The 8,635-nt window shown below is 40.5% G+C and overlaps 1 protein-coding gene across 1 annotated transcript in view; it reads right to left on the bottom strand.

Moving 5' to 3' along the window:
- The window catches only part of LOC142342913 (uncharacterized), a 486,697-nt gene that overhangs the window by 50,148 nt on the left and 427,914 nt on the right, over positions 1-8,635 (bottom strand). The window lies entirely within an intron of this gene.

Genomic DNA, 8,635 nt, shown 5'->3' on the forward strand with positions numbered 1-8,635 from the left:
CTTTCAAGGCAACTTTTTGCTAACGGGTTGAAAATTTTTACACCAAAGTATGGTTTGTTGAGCCTGGATTCCCAAAGCCAGTTGGACTTGATATCTACTCTTGCATCATCAGTTGTCGTTGATTTGAGCAAATATTTGCCCTTGCAACGGCTGAAGATGAGGTCCGATCTCGACAGACATCGCTTAACAAATTTGCCAAGGAATCGCGCGAAGTTCATTAAGTCTATGTGGGTGTATCCTTCTTCCGGACAGTGGAGGGCATAAGTCGCAGCGAAACTTTCATTACATGCGCATAATGAAGGCATGTTTACTGGGACTCAACCACAGCGAAGGGCTATGCCATCACGAAACTCGCTCTTCGTTAGGTCAAACTGATATCGATTCAATAGCATAGCGTTCAACCAGCTTGATGATTAATGTTAATAGATTCAAAGGCAATCGGAAAACTGTACTCCAGGGAAAAAACAGCAAACATATCAAGCCATTCAAACGTATTTGCAAGCATTCAATTCTGTTCCATATCATCTCCCTATATTTGTAAACATAAATGTTACCCGAGCTTAAAATGCTGCAATGGAAAGCCGTGGTCCGTAATATCTAGACGCCAACAATTGAACTACAAATTCGATTTACTTCAGAGAGAACCTAGCCAATGTTGCAAACACCTGATGCAAAAAAGCAGCCAGGGTAGCCGACAGCAAAATTCCTCAGAGATTTCTGACAGCATGCAACGATTGTCCTCTCAAAATAAACCCTGGCGATAGCCCACTGGTTGTACAGACGTCTTACGCTGTATAATTGGGAAGTGTCACACAGAGCATTGAAATTTTTTTTCTCGGCGTCAATAGACCTTTCTCGAGCCAAATTAAAATGGAAACCAATGGGCGATAAAAAAAAGTACTTCTAACAGATGCCAAAAATGTCCTCCATCGCCTCGATCAGCAACTGAAAACACAAAGAATTTAATCCGCATCAATCTTTGTGGAATTAAAGTCTATCGCAGTCTTATGTCTTTTCTGGACCAATCTCAGGAAGCAGCAACAGGTTCTATTTCACTGCCAAAGTACGTTTTGACCGAACTCCTATTGATTGACCTCAATTGCAATTCAAACGTACCGCAAAGCTATTGCGCAATAGACAGCAATGTAGTAGAACGGTTGGAGAAACTAAACATTTTTTCTGATGTTCTCAAACGTGATAAGTTCTCGAACGCCGATAGGTAGCAGCAAAATGCCAATTGATTGTGCGGGAACACGTAAAAATCATCGCTGTTTGAATTCTCAGGGTAGCTAGTCTTGATTCTTTAAACAGTGGCAGTAAAAATACAACAGAGTGCTTCCTAGTCAGAAAAATTGCAATCGTTTTGAAGTCTCCGGACTCGTCTACAACAACAATTTGCATTTTCTGCTCGGCTAAATGTAAATGCTTGAATTGTTTTCACGGAAATAAAAATGAAGATTAGAAACTTTCAGTTGCTTTTGTTGATTGGCTCGCCCGCCACTGACATCGCACTCGAGTTATACTCCCTTCCCTGCCAACAGAGGAGAGTGGACTCAACATCAATGCCCCCATAGAATAACACATGGCTTCGCTGATGGCGAGTGTCATGGTGTGAAAGACTTCAGAAAAACCCTCCTCAAACAAGATCACTCACTACAAAAACAACGCTTGAGTTAGGAAAATGAAAACTAGCAAAACAATCACTCCACGCGTTGCAAAAAAGGAACATGTTATTAATTTGGTTTTTAAAAAAAGTACCCTCGAATTGGCTCACTTCAAAATGGGTTTTTTTTCGATTTTTCTGACAAAATTGGAAGTCTTTGAAAATTTCTGTTTTTTGTACTACTTTAAAGCATTAAAATTCATCTGTTTACTTGCCTCGTACGAAAACTTTCCACTAATCCATGCTCTCCCCTGTGCAAAGGCGCGCTATGCCCACATCCTGTACCATAAACGAACTAGCAAATGATTATTAATGCCACGAAACCAAGGTAAAGATTCAACAAAATGTGGGGGTCTAGATTCAACAAAATTTTATCATTGATCAAATTTTACCCGTTGACCAAATCATGTTTCTGAGGAACCAAGGAAATCTACAATACTCACAAAAAGAATGAGGAAAATCAAGTTTTTTTTTGCAATTGAAAAACAAACACTTATACCGCTTCTATTTTCTTGCACGGTGATCAACGCCGTCTTCGACATGCAGCGCCAGACAAACAGAATCCACATTCTCGGAGAAAACAGTCAGCACTCAGTTAAACTCAATGACATACATTTCAAAGAAGGTTGGTTTTGCGCACCTAATCATCACAGTTGTCTGTTTCAGAGGCTACAAACACTAAAACTTGTTACCGTGGTTGATAATATCAGAAGTGGTGCGCGAGCGGGTAGCGTTTAGTTAGTTATTTGGAATAACTATTAGAAAACAGATAAATCATTTTTAGATTGCAAAGACTCTCAGTGATATTTGAACCCAACAACCCATTTGATTTGAAATCTAATCAAGCTTTTATGGCTGCACGGGGCCCTTACGGCCTGAACGATGTGCAGGGGTGGGGATTGGGGGTGAAGCGAGAGGGGCTGATGCATGGGGGTGTTGTTGGTGGGGGGACCTCTTAGAACCACCCTTCATACAAGAAGTATGTCTTCAAAACAGTTTCTGTGAATTGCATACATGGAGACTAGTGAGCTGAAAGGCTCTAAGGGCACTTAATGATAAATAGCAATCAAATAGGTATCGCAGTCTGCTACATTGGTAGAAGTAATAACTGACCAAAGTCCGACAGCAGACCATACCTTTACCAAAATGATTGATAAACTAAATGATTTTTTAACATCGCAGCTTACTCAAAGCAAAATACATGAAGTCTTTGATGAAGTCGCACTCCATAAACTGATTGAAAACGAAACATCCGAAGAGGGAAAAGGCTCTCTCATTGTCACTAGCAGCCTCAATACCTGTTCTCGGCCATCTCTTGCCCAATGAGTTTCGTGCAGCTGTGAAGTACAGACTGGGCGCTCCCATCTGAAAAAGTGTCCCTCTTGTAAAACAGGATTATGAGATACACTCGATGATCATGCTGCTACATGCCATGGCTGGTGCGATATGATATTGCGGTGAGACCGGCTAAGGCAGAAAATTTCTGCAACCTGTTGCGTTTGCAAGCAGAAAAACTTGATAGCAGAAGAAAAATCTCGATCTGGAGATGTGTATTACCTTGCTGGTCCACTGGACAACCAGCGGCTCTGGATGTAACCGTTACCTCCCCAGTACAACCCATCATTATTTCAAATGAGGCGAGGAAGTCTGGATCTGCACGGAGAGCTTCTGAAGAAAAGAAGTTTGACCAATATTTCCAACAAAGTGCCCACACAGGTGTTCGATTCAATCCCATGGCTTTTGAAACATTTGGTGGGCTCTCTGAATTGGTAAGAGAGACATTGAAGAGAATAGCTCTACCCACTGACAACAGAAGATTCCACCCAGCTGCTTTGTCAGTTGCTTTCATCAGGCTTGCTCAATCGGTTTCAGTCACAATAACGAGAGGAAACGCTATAATTTTGATAGCAAGAAGGGCAGACCTGTGAGCCTGTAGCAAGAGCTGGGTGCGAGATGCCAAAGGCCACAGAAGCTACCTTGACCTTTTACCGCCCCACGAGAGGGGGATAGCGCCCAAAATTAGTAACAGCTCGCCCAAAAAGTGGGGAGATATATAGAGGCTGAAAAGTTTGAGTGATAATATCGCAGAATGATTGCTTCATTTTGGAAGCTCAACCACTATATTACCCAATGGGAGGGGACTTAATTCATTAATTGGTTTTCTCGATTCACCCATTGAGAGGGGGAGTTGAACAAATTGCCTAAGTAACCGAAAAAGACGAAAGCAATTGATGGAATTTATGAAGAGGAGGGGCACGGTAAAGGCAATTAGTAGACACCTGATTTGAATCACAACCATGTCAGCAATAAACTAAGTAGTTTACTATCAAAATATAATGTGTGCTACCCATCATCCCCTATTTTCCTACCTACATCCATCGTTGCTGGATGGTGTACACGGCCCTTTTTATTTTTTTTTCAAAATATAATGTGTATTGATTTTGAGTCAGAGTTAGAAAAAATATATAAACAATTAGGATAACAGCCACCCTTCTTCTACCGTGTTTCCTGTTGACGCTTCTACTACAGGGCTTCGGCGCATGAAGCGAGCCCCACGGAGGCAGAGTTTGGAGCTACGCAAAAGCGCGATACACAATTTTGGAAAATTGCGAAACTTATTTTATTCATGCTGGAAGAAAAAATTAGTTGCCGCGCCAGGTAACGTTCCTTTAATTATGAAATTTAGGTATCTTTTTTGCTTGCAGCACATAATTAAATTTCGCAAAAAACTCTTTTACATTACGAGGCATCTTTTCAGTTCAAATCCAGTGGAGGCTCAACTGATCTTACACGTTTCGACTACATCAAGGCGGTTGCTCATGGTGTCTGTAATTATCCAAAAAAAATATCAACGCCTTTTTTTGAAACAAGCTCACAAAATCTCTGACAAAATGAGCTCAGAATCTGTTTAGAATAAGTTTCAAAAACCAAATTATTTTTCAGCAGACAAAATCTTAGTGAACCAAGTGGATCCAAGGAAGTTAATCAAAATCGAATGTTGATTTTTTCATGTATTCAATTCATATCAACTTTTGAGTTTGATATTTTCAGTGCCGGATATCCAAAATTTTGAGAAAAAATTATAATACTAAAAAATGGATTGTCATTCAATTTTTCTATGATTCACCACCCTCTGCTTGGGACACCCCTCAGACTGATGTGACTCTCAAAATTGCGCACTGAGGCGGACGAAAATACGTCAACTCCCAACAAAGTTGATGAGCTTAAGCTCAATAAAAAAGTTGAAGCCAGCGTCTCTGGGAAGAAGCATTGTCGAGGGTTCACAAAAAGCAACAGCTGATTTTGATGACCTTAAATTATTGAAAGTTAGAAGTAAAGACTCAAATTGCCGGCATATGTGTCTGCGTGCATATTCAACCACTCGAAAGATTCTTCCTAGGTATGAAAAAAGCTCAAAGTGCTTCAACTGTGAGTGACTGAATTAAAAATTTTTCCATTTTAATTACATTGGACTTTGTGGCTCCAACATTGTGCATCTTTCTGCCCCAATTGTGGAACCCATTTTTGAAAAGATAGAAAGGGTGTTTGCTCTTAAGCCGCGTAGGACAATTAAATGGATGAGGTGTGATCCCCTACTATGAGACATCACTTCATCGTATATAATTTTACAGACAAGGCACTATAGCTCTTTTAGAGCTGCTTCACGAGAATTAAAATTCTATATAAACTTAGACATCACTTCATCGTATATAATTTTAAAGACAAGGCACTATAACTCTTTTAGAGCTGCGCCATGAGAATTGAATTTCTGCATAAGTTAATTTGTTACGAATCTAGTCTCTCCCCCCTCGCACTATGACACAGCAGAAACTATCGATGTCAGTCGGCCGTTTGGAACCACGGCATATAATAGCTGCGCAGGGGAGCAAAAATTTTTCTCGTGAGTATGTATGCTATTGCGTCCGAGTATGATTCGTCTTTCTTTTCAGCAATTTTGCTAGCTAGTTGTTTTATTGTGCGCCCCCATGCGGGAAAACCCGAGCATGAGGCACTTCAATGATTCATGATAATTTTACACCATTCAATTTAATGTCTAATCGAGCGTTTTCATCATTTCATTAGTTTTGTGTATGAAGGACTCACCTTGAAGCAACTGAAGAGTCGGTTCAACCTCGTTATCATAGCAAACGTCATTCTTGATCTTATTAAAGCTTTCTCGGATCTCGTTGTGTCTCATATGTTTATACCCACCCTTTGCACAGTGCAGAGCAATAAGGTGAACGTTTCACCACATGGACAACTAAGGGGCATTTTTTCGGCCTCGATAATATATCTAATACAAAGCCAATGTCTAAAATCGGACTTCGTTAGTGTGAAGCCATAACGTTTAAGCGGTAGAGCTTTGAGCCAGTTCGAGAATCTTTTTTCTGAAGCCATTTCTATTAAGTGGAGTTACTCTGTCTGAAGGCGGATGCTTCATACGCGAGTGAGTTTTATTCAGGCGTTCGATTCGTTCTTCGTGCGTTTTGCGTTCTAGGGTGAGATGAGCATTTGCTCGGTCTACATCTTCAAGATGAGCGCATGCAGTCAGTGAAGCGGCGCACTGCCTTTTGTAAACCTTGGACTCCTTGATGTTAATTCCACCCTCCCGGTTCTGGTAGCGAATACAATCGCCGTGCGGATTGAGACATCAGGGAGTCAAAGAACGACGGTACGACGTGCCTTTGGATTTTGGATTCCACGTCTGTGAAGATTTTCGTTTGGCGTTGTCCTAGAAACGAAAATTATTTTTTGTTGCAGGCCCCTTGTGTGGCATGTGTAAGCGTTTTGAGGGCTTCTTTTTGCTACTTGCCAATTTTTTTCAACAAATTGGCAGATTTTTCTGCTGTGGTTACGTTAAAGGTCTCATAGGCTTTCTCATGGCCTATTACAGATCCTAGAACGCTGCAGCCATCAACAATTTCAACTGCGGTCCCCTCAAAAGACCTGTTTAATGAACTTTGAATCCTCGTTTAGTATTAATTGACACTTCGGGGAGTTAACGGTGCAGCCAAAGTAGCTACCATGTTCAGTGAATTAATTGAAGAACAAGAGTAAGTCCTCCAGACGTCCTACCGCGCTGCCGTCGCCTGCGTACCATTTTTGCGACACGTGCTTAATCTGGACAAACTTGATCAAGGGAAGGGTGGCTACTCCATACATAGTCAAAGCAATAGGGTCTCCCTGAGTTTTGCCCACTAGGGGATGTAAAACTAAAGGCGGGGCAAATTCTCTTGATGTTTTTAATTGCCAATTGACGGTTAAGTCCGTTGAAGGCCTTTTTGCGTCTATTAGAAGAACAGTTTTATTTTCAGGTTTTTCCTACTGCGAAAGCAAAGAGTGAATTGCATGTTCAATCCCGTATTTTTGGCCTAGGCAAAGTTGTGCTTTGCTGCCCAAGAAGTGTAAGTCATTTTCTATACGCTTGATGATGCATTTGCCTATGATGCGACAAAAAACTTCTCCTACGGCAATAGGTCGAACTCCAGGGTTTTTGTTTGCGGGGATTAGTCTGCATAAGTTGTACGCTTCAAGAGATTTTTCAGATGCTATACGAATAAAAATTTTGGCTACCGTTTTAGGGGTCTTACGAAGCCTACCCTGTGCAATTCTAGCTGCCAGAAGAAGCTCGTCGAGGCGTCTTCGGTACCGTAATTTTAGGCATCGGCAGGGGTCTTGGCAACTGTCCCGTGGTTGGTCGATTTAACAGAAGGTACAACCAGGTGGGGAAGATAGCGGCAATCTTCAATGTAAGTTCTTCATAGATGATTGGATGAAAACGTGAAATTTAAAACTTACAGGTTTGCTTGCACTCCACGACGGAATAAAACTTCATCCGGCACAAAGTTTGCTGGACGGAATGGAGTGCTTTTTTCATCGGCCTGCGACTAACTTGCAATAGAACAGTTGCACGCTATCCTATCGTTTAAATTGTTGTACTGTGTAATTGCGTCCCTTCTCTCATGACCTACAACTAACAAACTTCTTGAAGGCGAAATCAACAGAGAGGTTTTTACCCTGTCAATTAAAAAATGCAAAGCTTAGTCAAGCTGTGCTTACCATTGACTCAAAAATCCCTTGAGTTGAGAAGAAAACAGGTAAATAAATCTTACAATTTCACTCGCAATTAGTTGCAATAAAGGCTAAAATTGAATGCTCTTTAAAGATTTCATCAGTTGTATTTCCTCGTGGTAGAGCTTTCCGTCCTAAGAAAAATGTAATACAAGGGACTATACATAAAATTTCCAATACATCCAGTGATTGACAATCCTTTGATGTAGCCCTTAGGAAAAATCAGAAGATCTGGACAGAAAATCAAAATCCAACTGAGTGGTCTTCAAGAACTATTAACGAGACGTTGGATACAAAAGTCACAAAAGAAAGTGTTACAGCAGAAAACCCTCAAAATGAACAGCACCTCATTAGCAATTAAAAGTCTCAACGAAAATGAGCTTAAACACATGTTTTTTTCAATAGAGAGGAAACATCACACAAGGGATTAGAAACAGACTAAAAAATTGTGTGATACTCATACAATTTTGACAACGAGAAAATTAAGAATTTATTTTCCCACCTTGAAATCATCTTTTGATAAAAAAATGAAATCCTATGTTGTATATAAAGTCAAATGTAATGGAAGCAATTCTATCCATGTTCGGCATACCAGCCGACATGATACTACTAGAATCCTGGAACGCCAAAAGAAAGATTACCTTGTTGAAGGTTGTGGTACAGCGGAGCATAATATTGAATGCGACATTCTCGCTGCTTGTTGCGGGCTCGATAAACTAATGACAATAGGAGCCATTTACGTCAAAATATTAAAACCGCAAATCAATCATCGCGACGAGTACAGGTGGGGGGAATTTACACTGAATTATTAATTCAAATGCAAAAATTTTGACTTTTGAAATTCAAAAATTATTGTGATACACGTTAATTCAGAAATTTGTCAACTCCATCAAGTAAATG

Source organism: Convolutriloba macropyga, chromosome 7 (assembly GCF_964194025.1).
Source record: "Convolutriloba macropyga chromosome 7, txConMacr16.3, whole genome shotgun sequence".
Taxonomy (NCBI): Eukaryota; Metazoa; Xenacoelomorpha; order Acoela; family Convolutidae; genus Convolutriloba; species Convolutriloba macropyga.